This window comes from Bidens hawaiensis, unplaced genomic scaffold, assembly GCF_021521415.1.
Source record: "Bidens hawaiensis isolate Kalapana, Puna unplaced genomic scaffold, B.hawaiensis_p1.1 tig00045383_1, whole genome shotgun sequence".
Lineage (NCBI taxonomy): Eukaryota > Viridiplantae > Streptophyta > Magnoliopsida > Asterales > Asteraceae > Bidens > Bidens hawaiensis.
This window is the reverse complement of record NW_027505937.1, coordinates 50,001-65,532: the sequence shown is the minus strand read 5'-3', so window position 1 is coordinate 65,532 and position 15,532 is coordinate 50,001. Positions and strand designations below refer to the sequence as shown.

General features: G+C 34.7%; 1 pseudogene across 1 annotated transcript in view; it reads right to left on the bottom strand.

The window, feature by feature from the left end:
- Window positions 1-8,413: 8,413 nt before the first annotated feature.
- LOC143616035 (uncharacterized) overlaps window positions 8,414-15,532 on the bottom strand; it is a 7,989-nt pseudogene continuing 870 nt past the window's right edge. The window contains exons 2-10 of the transcript XR_013150590.1: window positions 15,102-15,532; window positions 13,538-14,156; window positions 13,062-13,226; window positions 12,258-12,615; window positions 10,786-10,896; window positions 10,364-10,706; window positions 9,485-9,710; window positions 9,184-9,405; window positions 8,414-8,842 (exon numbers count right to left, since the gene is read on the bottom strand). The exon at window positions 15,102-15,532 is cut by the window's right edge and continues 314 nt beyond it. The product of XR_013150590.1 is annotated as an uncharacterized LOC143616035 (transcript). The remainder of the gene's footprint in view (window positions 8,843-9,183; window positions 9,406-9,484; window positions 9,711-10,363; window positions 10,707-10,785; window positions 10,897-12,257; window positions 12,616-13,061; window positions 13,227-13,537; window positions 14,157-15,101) is intronic.

Here is a 15,532-nt window from a genome sequence, read left to right as displayed (position 1 = left end):
TCATTCCCATGCCTCTTGTGCAAAATCTATACTAATCGAACTTTCCTTCTCTGATCGCTTCATCGCTTCGACATGTATTCTTCGTATCATCCATTGGAAACCCTTTGTTTGATGAAATCAGTTGAATTGTATGATTCGATTGATAGAACTTGATATTAAAAAACAGAGCATCAATATTTTTAAGGGGTTCATATTAAATCAACTAAATCAATCAATTGAAATAATATATGTTGATCAATTGAAATAACAAAGCTTGATTTCAATTGAAATAACCCATTTGTTTTTGTTTGATTCATATTCATGGTTTCTACAATCGTAGACTATAATTGATTTGCCTTAAGAGATAAAAAGTTACAATAAGTAGAGTAATTGTATAACTAGTTATTAAATATAATTATAGTAATTATTTTCATAACTAGAGTAATTATGTAACTGGATATTATGACTAAATATATAACCTAGAGTAATTATTTTCATAACTAGAGTAATTATTTGTATAAGTAGAGTAATTATGTACTAAATATTGCGACTAGATATATAACTAGCGTAATTGTTTTTATAAGTAGAGTAATTATGTAAATGGATACTCAAAACTTCATCAGATTCAAAATATGGATTTCATATATACTCTAGTTAAATAAATAATTACTCTTGTTATGACTAAACAAGTATTCTAGAGTAGTTACATAATCACTATAGAGTAATTATCCCATCTTCTTATTCTACGTAATTACTTCAACAACTTCAATTGATTGATTAGTGTAATTCGGAGGTTCAGTTAAGCAATCAATGATTCACGAAGCTTCTACTTCATTAGTAAGCTATCAATTGCAAAGAAAGATAAACTTACCTTCGTTCATCATTTAATCGAAAGATAATGTCGATTTAATCGTTGTAAATTGGGTTCCTTGATTGATATGGGAGGTTTCGATCAATTTGGGGAAGTAGTAAAGACGTGAAGTAATTAACTGAAATGATCATGAGGTAGAAGAGATTTGTTGTTATTTACTAGAATGCCATCGCCAAAATATTTCCGGCGTAGTAGCCATCGCCCAGTTCATCTGGCATCATGTTTACCGACAACTTATTTACTTGCTTATTTGGTTAAATTGCTTATACCGTCGTTTTAGCAATCGCCCAGTTCATCTGGCATCGTGTTTACCGACAACTTATTTACTTGCTTATTTGGTTAAATTGATTATACCGTCGTTGTAGCCATCGCCCAGTTCATCTGGCATCGTGTTTACCGACAACTTATTTACTTGCTTATTTGGTTAAATTGCTTATCTCACTTGATACGATTTGCACTTTTCTATACTATATATATTCACTTATATGGTGTTTTACTCACTCAACCTCGTGTTGACAAATTACTGTATTATTAACGCATATGCAGGTCAACGTATGATATGATTATCAGGATTTGTTTGAAGAAACTTAGGGTTGCATGCTAGAGAAGAGTATACAAGCTTTAAATTTGGATTTTGTTTTATTTATGGCTTTGGTGTATTTTCTTATTTGTATATTGTTGGAATATTTGAATTGAAATAATAGATATTATCATTTTAATATTGCATGATAGTATCTTGAGAGCTGTGAGCAATTAGCTCACGCCCCGACATTTCCGCCTTATGTTGGGATGTGACAATTTTTAAGGGTATTTATGCCCTCAATCAGAATTTTTTGTTATTTACTTGGTTCTTAAGCTGAGTAACACCTTCTTCTGCTTTACCGACTCATCATCGAGGCCACATACACATTTGATCCCCCCCCCCTGAATGTCTCTATATGCCTCATATTAAACAATTCAGACTCTTCATAACCTTTTGTGGTACATTTTAGCTTCAAGATGCCCACACCGGCGGTGAACGTGAAATCTTTCATATGTATCTAACTTTCATTCTGTATTTAAAAAAGATAATGTCAACAAAAAAAAACAATAAATGAAAAATTCCATGCAAACATCATGGAAAGACAGTTTACACCTACATCTTGTGAACCTTATAAACACCCAAAATGTTGATACACATCGTTTTCCTACCCACGTCTACTAACCTACACAACATCCTAAACCAAAGCACACATCAAGTTATCAACAATATTCTTCTTTTTGTACTATGCCTATACAGGGTACTGTATCAACAACCTCGGGACTAAATGTACACAAAGCTAACAGTCTTTAACAAACATCAGTAACTACCACATTAGTTTAAACAATACGGGTCTATTGACTACTTGTTTCATATTTTAATCCCTACACAACTACTACCACACACGCTTACATGCATTCGAATACATACTCCAAAAAGACTTACAATATTACTGAGTCCAAAATACAACAGATATGGTGACCGACCACTCTTTTTTGCCTCCACATCATTCAACACCACGGACAAACATGATATGACGTTGCTACTAATCACCATGCAGGGCTGTAGGCTCTCAAAATCACCTTGCATACCAGCCACACCCTCCTTTGACATAAAAATAGTTTCCCTATAATCATATTAAATTAACAATTGTTTAGTTATTACATATTATCAATATAACTTAATATGCACTAAAAACATACTTACATTGAAGGTCCCCGTTCTATGAATATACTTCCAGACGTCTTTTTCAGCTTGTTCTTCTTTCTTTTCAAGGTCCATTTCCCAGTACGTATATGGGGATCTAAAATGGTAGCCTACACGTGCTTCTCTTTTATCCCTTTGCATAACTTTATCTTTTATGCTCATCGTTATTGCCAACATATTAAGGGGTATGTCATATGTATCACTATCCCTCCCTTGGTTCACTTCAATCAGTCGTGTCTTGAATTGGACACCACCCACTCTTGTATCAACGGGCCTGATTGTCGTAGTGGGTGTCTTAAAACATATCCTTCTAGGTCTTGTGTCAGTCCTAAACTAAACGAAGGCTCAACATAAACTTTTGTCCCTTCCCGTCCGACTTCTACAAACGCACTTCCTCTTTCACTTCGACTTCCAAACAACTTGTCTGCATTATCGCACAACTGTTTCACAACTTCAGGCTCATTCCAAAATTGTGAGCAATCACCTTATGGTTCATCTACATCACCACGTTGGCTAACTGTTATATCACTGACTGCTTTCAAAATAGCTTCAAAACTTAGTTTCTTACACCGAACACATTCTCCTTTACACTTTTCTCCAACATCAATTACCGACTTACCCTTATTCTTCTGCAGTTTTTTAGCATATTTATTTTTCTCTACACTACCCCTATGTTTTTCAACCTCTTTACTCCATACCACCACCAAATCTTTTCCTCCTGCTAAAGTAACAGGTGATTCCACTCCACAATATGTTTGAATAAGTCTGTTGAACTTGTCAACGACTTCTTTTAACCCACCAACACCGGGATACTCAGTTAATGATTCCTTAATTAGTCTAGTTATAAAGATTAAAAGTTGGAAGTTCATCGTTATGGTTAATTGGTTATTAATTCATAATACTTATGTTAGTTGACACGAGCATGTAATTGGACCTTACCACTTTGAAACTAGAATAAAATATCTTATATTTCTTGACCGAATTCGAATAAAATTAATTCGAATTTCAAACTCTCGAATCGAATTCAAATCCAGCTTCAAAGTTACAAAATTCGGATATTCGAAACTTGAGTCACTGAACACTACCTGAAGTCTAAGAAATGGCACTATAGTTGCATGCGCTAAAACCATCACTTAGTATAGAAACAATCTCATTTTGATGCTCTCACTAACAATGCATCTCACTCGCATTATTCCAACCGTACCCACTTTTAATAATTATTTGAAATGACACATGATCAATTGCCAAATTACCCTCACACAAAGATAACATTACATAAATTGTCTTTTATGTTTGTACCAAATTTCAGTAGTTGTCTTTTATTTTTTATGGTAACATAATTTGTACTTTACATTTCGAAATGTCACACCCTTTGTCCTTTTGGCCTAACTCAGTTAGTTTTTCTCGTTAAGTCTGATTATGTGACTTGCACATGAGGGTAAATTGGTCATTTTACCTATTAAATTAAAATCATTTTAATAAAAATAACAAATTAAATAACTTAACCCAACCTAAGCCACCCCGTCTCCCCCTTCTTCCTTCCTGCCTGCGTCTTCTCCGGCAAGCCGCCGCCGCCGTCTTTTTCGCCGCCCAAAAAACCAGCTTATTCCCCCCTTCGGATCTGCCAAGATAATAAACACCCACCCACACCGCCACTGCCACAAACCCATAATCACCATGAAACAACCACCACAATCACTAAACGTTGAACCCGCTGGAAAAATGAGTTTGGTGCCCCGTCGTCGGAAAAATTAGTTTTTTAACCCAGGTTGGCACCTGGTTGATATTCTTCTTCGGCACCACCTGTTTAACTCGTCTACAGCCACAAACACGATGGAACACACCATAAACCCACCGATCTAACCAAATCAGGTGTTGTAACCTTAGATTCACGACCAACAACCACTGATATTAGCTTTGCCGGAAAACAAATCGTGGTTACTGGTTAGCGTCGACGAAGGAAACTGGATCTGAGTGTTGCCGTTGTCAAGGGTCGTTGCGGCATCGACGATTTAGGCTTGGACGGTGGTGATTATGGCTATTGGGTTTAAATTTGGGGATGATGTTGGTGGGTGGTGGTGAACCAGTAAGGCTGGCGATGGTGGCAGGTGGTGGTTGCGGTGATGACGGCAGGTGGGGGCGGAGGTGTCTGTTGGTAAGTGAGAGAGAGAGGGGGATGGAGAGAGAGAGGGTGTGTGTGTATATATATATATATATATTAAGTTTTGTTATTTATTAAAATGATTTAATTTTTTTAATAGGTAAAATGATCAATTTACCCTCATGTGCAAGTCACATGATCAGACTTAACGAGAAAAACTAACTAAGTTAGGCCAAAAGGACAAAGGGTGTGACATTTCGAAACGTAAAGTAAAAATTGTGTAATTCTGTCTCACACAAACAAAAAAACAATCTTTCAGCCTCATTTACCTTCCCTTGTTCAGCAGAGGACAAGTGTCCATATTCAGACTCCAGCAGCAGATTATAAGTAACGTTACACAATCCTTGAATAAGTGAAAACATATCATGAGAAACACCCATGACATTGTAGAACAGATAACAAGCATCATCTATCTTACAAAGCCCGCTAGCTAATCGGAGTGTTATATGTGAAATAATCGGGATCCTAACCGATTTTCAACATTTCATAAACATGAAGAATCAAATCCAAGCTCAAATAATATCTATCCATTACAACATTGTGTAACCTGAACTTGGTTTTAGGTAAAAACTAGTTGGTGTACCCGCGCTTCGCGGCAGGGTCGTGACATCGCTCAGTAGTTTAAAAAATGATGTTACAAATATCAAACTTCATTAAAACATCACCAGCAATGCCAAATGGTAGCTAAATATGTATGTCATATTCGTGTTTGTGTGTATTAAGCTGCAACAATTCTTTACAATTTTGAACTAATTTTCTATTTCAGCAAACATGTCTAGTGTGTAACTAAGTTTTCGCTCTAATGAATCCTAGTGTTTGCTTCTTTTCTTTTTGGATATGTCCTCACTCAAAATCATCATATCTAGCATGCTGCAATGAAGAATGAACAGAGAGAATAATTTAAAGAATTTATCAACAAATGAGTCAATTATGGTTGTTTTATAAACAGGTCAACTTTGTTTAAAAGTCAACCAAAGTTTATTAAACGTTCTTTTTAATATCGTAAAGAAAATCTTTGCGTGAAGGCACAAGAAAAAATACCTTCTAAATCTCTTATGCCGAAGTAATGGCAGCGACTTCTCTTGTTTCCCTTTCTGCCAATCTAGAAAACCCTATGTAACCGACGACGTTTATCAGTTGTCATAAATTACTAAATCGGGCATACAACCGGAAAAACATAACTAAGAGTTGTTGGGCTTACCTAAGGTAGTAGGCCGATTCGAATTTCGCTACGCATAATCAAAATCATTAAGAATTCATTCAATCACCTAAGTTTTTAATTGGACCTTCCCTCTGTATCTCCATTTCACATTTTGCATTTCTTTGGGCCTTTCTCTGTTCGAATTTAACCTTTACTATAAACTTCCGAATATTTGAATCTGTCACTGCATCAATCACATAACAACTCATCAGATTATGACACTAAAAAGGGATATATTAACTGGTGAAAACAAATTATACCTTGAGAGTTGGAATGCCTTATGCACATGCAGAAATGCAAGTAACATGTTGAAACATAATCCACTAATTCCTAATTAAGAGCTATAGGTTGACTTTTAAGGTCCAATCAAATTATGTAGGATCATAAAATAATTGACATGTAGTCGGGACATAAGCATAATTCAATTTAATCATCAACAACTGTATGAGGCTCAGATTTGCATATAATAGAACAAAGGAGAATAAATCCACCATGGCTGCAAAATCTTCTGGTTGTACTGTGAATGTTCCAATCACATAACCCTCTGAATTGCCACGCCAAGATGTGGATAAATTCACACTTAAGTTCATCATCATAGCATTCTTTCAGACTTAGTTAATCATCATAGTCTCTCAGTTTAAACCAGAAGACAATCAATGGAGAGATCGAGAAAGAAAAGGTCGTGGAAAGGTGGAGTAATCAGAAGCACCGTCCAAAACAAACAACCGTTTATAAGTTGTACAACACACTTGAAAACTTGTTAGGCTAGCACAGTAACATTTTGTGAGTAACTGAAACTTTCAATTATATATATAATGATCGCATAGCCTCTGTTTGGTACATATAACACTTTGTCAGATCCATTTGTCGGCCTCGGGAGACGCACAAGCTGAAAATAATCCACAAAATATATCAATTCATAATAAAATGCATCTTCAGTTAATAATATTTGAAATGAAATGTATAAGGCTATAAAAGTTGCAGTCTTTATTAAATATCAAATTGTCACTCTTAAATTAGAAACCATCTTATAATCTTATCAACAAAAACAAAGACTAATTTGTTCTAATTATTCAAAAAAAATTGTGTAAATGATAATGATTATGAATATTTAGGGTTAAAATAGATATATGGAAGTTTTCTCATGTGAGTGTATGGCTCTACAACACTAAATGAAACTTTTGTTCATTTGCTTATCATATAGGTAAGCAAACAAACAGAGCTAACCAGAAAAACCTTTTGATAACATGTAATAAGTTCATTCATAATATTTCATATTAAACCTTGAGTTGAATCATGTTTGACAAAGTATCATAAATTGTTAGTTTAGAACTACATCTTTCAGTTTGCTCATAATTTCTTATTACATAGAATCAATCGCTTATGTTCTTATACTCATGTCTATTAAAAAAAATCTTCTTATTTCTATCTATTCTAAACTAATGACCAAATATAACCACTCAATCTATGAGGTATCATATATACTAATTACTAACTACCATCAAAATGTAAACCTGATCAAAATTCAATCAGGTCCTTGAAGAAAACAAACAAAATTCTCCAATTAAACATTAATCAGACCTGAGATGTGTATACGCATCGGATTAATTAGATATATATGTAATCATAATGCATAGAACATAACATACGCTGATCCAATAAACATGAACACAAATGGAAGCATAAACTGAAAACTCACCTCTTTCAATCGATCATAAAATGCACAAAAAACACTCAATCATACTACCTAAAATCGGAGCACCGCCACCACCACACGATTGTCTCCTGGGGTTTGTGGATCGAAACCGGTTACAATCGGCGGCGAGGGAAGCGTCAACCGTCGTCATACACCCTAATTTTAACAACCATGACTTCCCAACACCGGAGCACCGCCACCACCACACGATCGCCTCCTGTGGTTCGTAACAATTGACACTGATGGCGGAGGACGGTGGAAAACCAGGAGACATGAATCAAACATTAGGTGACAATTGATGGAGAAAGGAAGAAAAGTTTGTGGAAAGGTGGAGTCATCAGAATTAAATAAACCAAATAAAAGAATTAAATACTTAAAACTACCAAACACAAAATCATACTCATTCACTTCAATTTCAGATAATGCTTCCCTCCCAAATTTTCACATTTGAACTCAAACGATCAAGTCTAATACTCAAAACTCAAACGCTCCAAAAACAACCATTATGTCAAAACAGCAAGTGCAAAACTGGCCTAGAGTGACCTGCACGATCGGTTCCAACTCTTAAACCTCCGTTCTTCCTTTAAACATTAGTTTTGATTGTCCTCAAATATTAAATTATCTACTTCTTTCAACTGTATAATTACTGTTACTAGGAAACCAATATTCACTTGCATAAAACATATACACTGCACACGGACACCTGAATATATCTATTTCCAAAATTTTCACCTTTAAGCCACTCAACTTTGGTCATGGCCGCATGGCAGCCCCTTGAATTTAGATTACACCCAAACTAATCGTTAAAAATGTACGAAAAGACAATAAAAGGAAGGGCATCACATATATCCCAGTAACAATATTTTGGTCCTAAAATTACTTTTTACATAAGTTTGGTGTCATTTTGTGCCATTGCTGATAAAAAAAACACTTTCTATGATGATGCCACACGATTTGTACAAGCAACAATTACATACAATCCTCATCTATATATGTAATTGAAGTTGAAATACAACACTACAGAAAGCAAGCAGATGCCATCAAGTTATTATGTGGAGAAATCCATCTCGTCTTGCAAAAGGATCTCATACACATCAGTCCTCACGTTTATTTCTTTGTCTCGCATAACTTCCAGCAGGTCCGAAAGCTCTTTCGTGGTTAACACAGAGCTCAGCTTGGTGAAACCATCTAGCCATAGTTTTTTTGACCTGCATGTAATAACATAAAAACTACCTGTGGTCAGCTTAGAAGCAAGCATGTATACATGTTTACATCTTTATATAATAAACTGATGTCTTGTTTACAACCAAAAAACCCATTTTGCTCGTTTAGATAAACGGGTTAAATGGCTCATGTTCAGGTTACATGGTTTTAAGTGTTGGATTAGCGTTGATGTCATTAATACGAATGAATACATGGGTGGTATGAAAATGGCTTAAAAATGAAATGGGTCAAACTGGTTGAAAGCCACCCAAAATGATTTTCAATGCAGAAAACATTAGAACATAATGGAAAATCAAATTTTGTTTATAACTAATCTGAATCTCACCATGGGCACGTGTGTATAGCACGAAAGTATATCCGTCTCGCTGCCGACATGTCACCCGCCACATGGATCTCATAATCAATATACAACCGCCACAAAAGTACAGAATCGCGTAACACATTATCAGCCAACGCCTTTTCAAAGATTCTATGTATCCTATGATGTGAACTTCCCTTGTTAATCTCATATGACAATGCAAAGAGACAAAGTGTCACTGATGGTTTCCTGCAAGTGGTGAAATATTAGCAATATTTATTTTATCATTAAAATAGTCACCATATGTCACAAGTTATGGTTAGCTTACTTGTGTAAGAAGTCATCAATGATCCACCTCAGCTTATTAGGTGAAGTATGAAGATGTCCAATTTGAATAACTGCATTGTAGAGTTTAGGGCTGAAAGGGTATATTTGTAACGCTTGTAAAACAAATTTCCAAACATTTGATAATTCAGATTGCGAGTGATGTTTCCACAATAGGTTCATGTGAAAATTGAATCATAATTCAAGTTGATGACTTTGGATTCTTCTTTCTGCAATTACAAGCAAAAATAAGCCAACATAAAAAAACTACCCCTTTGACCATTTATATAATATTGTAGAGTTAAATTTGTTTTTCGTCTGTGTGGTTTGGCCATCCTAACTACTAGTGATTTCACTTTTTCAACCCTTTTTGTTAGGTTTTCTCTATTAGTTTTCCATGAAATGACCAAAATGATGTTTTCAAAAAAAATAACAAATATATATTTATTCAAACAAAAATCAGGGGGTACTTTGTCATATCAGCTGTGATTTCATTTTTTCAACCTTTTCATCCCTGCCATTACAATGTTAGATTTTTTATGTTACTTTTCATGAAGCGGCCAACATACCACTGTTTACTCAAAAAAAATAATGACCTAACCCATGAACCCCACCCTTAAAAAATAAAAAAAAAAACATTATAAAGAGACTATAAAATATATAATTTTTCAATCTTTTCCATCCCTGCCACTGATCTCTGTTAGTTTTTTCTGTAAGTTTTCACGAAATGACCAAAATACCCTGATTATTATAAAAACAATAAATAAAACCCATGAACCCTAGTCTTTCAAAAAAACAAAAAACATGTACTTTTTCTTAAATAAAAAGATATTGAACATATACTCTCTCTCATCGCCACACATGTAAAAGATAGTTAGATAACCTGGAAGCACGGTTGAAAGAGCCTGATTTATAACTTCTACAGCCGCTTCCCATCCGGTAGTCAACTCTTCAAATAAAGCAGCCGAACAAACCGAAGCAACCGAATTCGCATCAACAATCCCACGCATCCATGTGGCCTGAATCATCCTCACTTGCTCCTTAAACCCTTGGCGAGCCCGCAACAACTGCAAACTTGACGGTGGACTTTTAAACGGACTATATTTGACCCCACATCCCAAGCAACAAAGAATGTGCAATGCACGCGGTAACGATTCAGATGAATTATTTGTAAGCTCCACTTCAGCATACCAAAAAAATAATAGCGAGGCCTTTGATTTAGCATCCTGCTTTATAAGGGTATTTTAGACATTGGATCAACTTTAATATGATTTGAAGATAGCGTTGTAAAGATTGTTATCTTACCCATGGGAGGCCTTCTATGGATAACAATGCCATGTCGAATGCTTTTCTTGCATATTCTATGTTTCCAAACGCAGCTTCTCGTTTTGCATAAACGCCACATAGATGTACATCCTGTACCAACAATGTTGACAACATTATTCATTAGTTGAACCAAACAAAGTTTAATTTTTATTCTTTTCGCATATTATATTAACGTTATATTATGAAACCATAAATTGTACAATTACAATGAGATATATAAATATAAGGTTTGGATCAAATACAAATGAAATTAATGTGCTAATTGTGAGAATCAAGTAGAGTAATTATATATACAAATAGAGTAATTATGTATGTAATTGCATCATAGAGTAGTTATGTAATTACTCTATGATGCAATTACAGAATTACTCTACTTGTATATATAATTACTCTACTTGATTCTCACAATTAGCACGTTAATTTCATTTGTACTTTAACTTTCCCCTATAATAAAAAAAATACAATGACTAATATCTATGGATACTATTAAATACAAATTATATGCAAGCTAATTGTGTGGAGACAATCACTCCAACATATTGACCAAACATGATTTGCTCTCTCATGATCACATTCCTTGATATATTAAGACTTTAATGTTACATGTTTACAACTAAAAATACGAATGTATGTAAATCGGTTACATTTTAATTATAATATCTTATGTTAAATTCTCTTTTAAGTTTTAAACTTTGGTTTAAGATATCCAACTAATCAAATTTATGACATAAAACACATTTAAAAAATAAAAAATTAAAATTAATAGGTTAAACGGGTCAACCCGCAAACATGCCAGGTTAACACGAACACGACCTGTGTGGCTAAATGGGTTCGTCCCCAAACTGGAGTGCCAGATGTCTAAAATTTTACTCTTATATGTTTCATATTTAATGGGTTTAAATAAAAAAATTTAGCTAAATATGTAACAAATCAAACGGGTCATAAATCACCCATAGTGCATGTTTAATGCACACAACTTTCTATAACACTATAATATAAAAAAAATCTAAAAGATTATTACTGTTACGATATATTTTTGTAGTCATCATTATCACACCAACTACTCGTAAAAGCCAGAAAATTTGCAGGCTGGTGAGCCTAAATGACCCTATTATTTATATACCTTTATTTAATATATATATACATATATGTAAATTCAATATAAAAGTAACTAAATAATATATACATCAAAAGTATAATCAAAATGCTTATAACTTTAGATAAATTAATTAATAAATAATAAACGAGCCAAGCCCGAGCCGATTTTGATCTTGAAAAACTACTCACAAGCAAAGCTTGAACTATCGTAAGTTAAACAAGCTAAGCTCGGGCTTATACAAGCTCGGCTTGGTTTGACTCATGTACACCCCTAATAGAATGTAGACGAGTCAAAACTAACTAAAAAGGGTATTTCTAATAGTTATTTAACACTAAGAATAGTTAGGACATACCTGGCGGTTGCTTTTTAGAAGACTCTTTGCCAATGGGCGACATGGAGTGACTGCAGCACTACATGAATTCATCCTTGTTTTTGCAAGCTCTTCCGCAACAAGTGCACCTTTTAAAACGTGGTCGTGCGAAAATACATTTAAACATTGTAAAGTAACATTTCGAACAAATTTCATAATCTCACTTCTCATATTTACATTATCAAAACTGCTCAAAACATGTTCTAAACTGTAACCACCCTCACAAGTATCATTTTTTCTCAAAATCTTCTCGGCTTTCCCCAAGTCATCCAACATTGATTCTGGTGGTGACTCCATCATTAGGGTTCCATCAGTCCAGCTTGAACTGTTGGTTGAATCCCTAAAAAAAATAACTTTTCTTTAGGTTTTCTTTTTTGGCAAATAAGTGATGATAATGATTAATGGATTAGGAAAACAATGCAGAGTTGGTGCAAAATAGAGGTGGAAAATTGGTTGGGATTAATAACATGTCAAATGATGTTCGGGTCAAAACCAGTAGTATTTATTCGGGTAAAAGAATGTAAGGCCGGGCTGACCTGAAGCACTTTCTACCCAAAAAATGAACTCTTTATAGTTAACTATTGTGACAATATAAATATAATATTGTAAATAATATGATGGAAAGGAAAATATCATGTGCATTAAAAGACTAATCCTGACTAAGGATGTAAAGGAGCAAAGTCACTTGTGAGTTACTTGGGATTGACTCACATGAAATAGTCATAAGATATCATTATGTGGTGAATTAAGTGGGATCACAATTAAGTAAGAAATTATAAAACTAACCACTGAGAAATCCTTCCGCCAAAAAAGTCAATGAACTGGTACACGAGTGTCAAACGAACTTCTTCTGTGGTTATCGAGAATAAGTAGTCACATCCTCAAATAATACTGCTCTCAGAAGTTGCTCATCACCGTCCTTATCCGTGACATCATCCGTAACTGAATTACCTGTTTTATCCAGTACAATTCATTAATTATCATACTAACAAAACACAACAATAAAACTTGCTTTATATGCAATATGTAAACAACTGAGTAGTCAAAATTAAGTACGGTTAAAGACTATATGTGGCAATTTTGACCCGGTTTCTTATGAACAGGTCGGGTTGGGTTCAGATCAAAACTTCAATCAAAAAGAGGAACGGACAATCAGGCTGACAATTTCAAGTTTTGTTTCAAATACATATAACCTCCTAAATCATTTTATTCATATAGTTGCAATAATATTAAAAGGTAGAATATTAAGAGAAGAAAGTCACCAGATTCGGCGCGAACAGGCATCCATTGATTAGAGTCTCTTGACAACTCTTCTTCTGACCATTTAACCCAAGTCGATACATCTTGTACTTCACCATTAGCTTCAATTTCACCATTGATACCAAGCAACTTCATCAAAGCCTCTGTATCATCTTTCTCATCCAAACCCACATCATCATCATTATCATTATCATCATCAGCACCATCAACTGCCACATCATCACCATCAACTGCCATGTCACCTTCACTTTTAGGTTCGTGCCAGCCCGTCCAGCCCCCTTCATCAACATTAACAGAAGACTCGGACTCCTTCATCATTACCTTTTGTCTCTGTTCTTCCTCTTTTTCCAGCCAATGTGACCAACCAAGGGCCCCGTCTTCTCCAATCCTTGCACCACTACTATTCCAAAAATGCTCAAATAGTCTTTGTTTACCTTGCTCGGAAAGAAGTAAAGACGGGCAGAACAAACTGTACTCCATTTCTGCCTGAAATAAAGCTGTGGCTAATTCTTGATAGCCTGACTGCCACTCGAACCGACATAAACTCACAAATATATTAACAACTCCAAGTTCTTGTTCAACAAGAAGCGGGTCCGCAGAGGATTCATCATTTTGGTAACCCTGCATCAATACATATCCAATATTGAGAAAAAAAAGTGTTTATTACTTACTATTTTCTTAAATATTTGATGATCATTTTCATAGCATATAAAAGCAAAATAATACTTAAAATCCACCTATTTTTTTCCTTTTGACCTTATTTGATATGATTTACAACCATTTCACAAGACTGTCTCCTGGTTACAACCAAAAATTGGGTAGAACCGACCGTTCTGTGACCCGTTCAGCAGAAAGTTCGTTTATATTAGTTTACTTATAAAATGAACGAACATGAACAAAAAATTGTGTTCGCTGATTTAAACAAACGAACATGAACATGTCATGGTCGTCCATTTATGTTCGTGAATGTCTGTTTATGTTCATTTGTGTTAGTTCATTTAGGTTCGTTTTATGTTCATTTAGTAAATTTAGAAACATGGCAACCATAGGAGAGAATATTTGATCTATATTTTTATGCTTATGTGGATTTGGATTAAAGAATTACCAAAGAGAATTCAAAGAAATTCAAACAAAAAAGAATTCAAAGAAATTCTAAGGTGTTTGTGTTTGTTTGTTTATGTCCGTTAACCATTCGTTTAGATATGAATGAACATGAGCATGAAAATTTGTTCGTTATGTGTTCGTGCTTATTGGTTTGTTTGGCTAAACTTAAACAAGTGAACACAAACAAGCCTTGTTCGTGTTTGTTCGGTCTGCTTACAAGCCTATTAACATTTATGCTCCAACTTGAGAAGGGGTGTTACTTGTTAGATACAATAATATTTGCATAATTAGGGTTTAATTGTATTTAGCCCAAGTTAAGTTTCTATAGGGTTTCTGGTTTCTTGGCTGATATATATATCGAGGTGAATATCATATATATAATCACCTTAAAAGCACACATCCAAACACACTTAGAAACGAGGTGAATAATAAGTATAAAAAGAAACATATAAAAGCATGCACCTGCCTATGATGCTTTCTGCACGCAGCCGACAAAGCCTGTATCGCGTTAACAAACAGTTTCCTGACATCAGAAACCTTAAATCTTGAAAAATCCACTTGAACAAATCTCAAAAACGCCCTCCATAAGTTATAACTCCCAGAATGATGTGTTAATAACTTCTCCCACCTGGCAACTACCACATCACTATTATCCCTTCTTTGATAAGCACTCATAAGTGCAAGAAGCAGTTGTTCGTTATCAGGATTAACCTCGGTAGCCTTTTCCAAAATGCTTATCTTCTTCTCCAATGTTTGCAACCGAGCACCCCTTTGTGGCTGCCTGCTTTCAACTTGATCTTGAAATTCAGCAAACTGTAACCAGATTTTGTCATTATACGGTTGGTCACGTGTCATTTTGTTGAAGTCTTTTGTTTTCCTTAACACTTGATCTT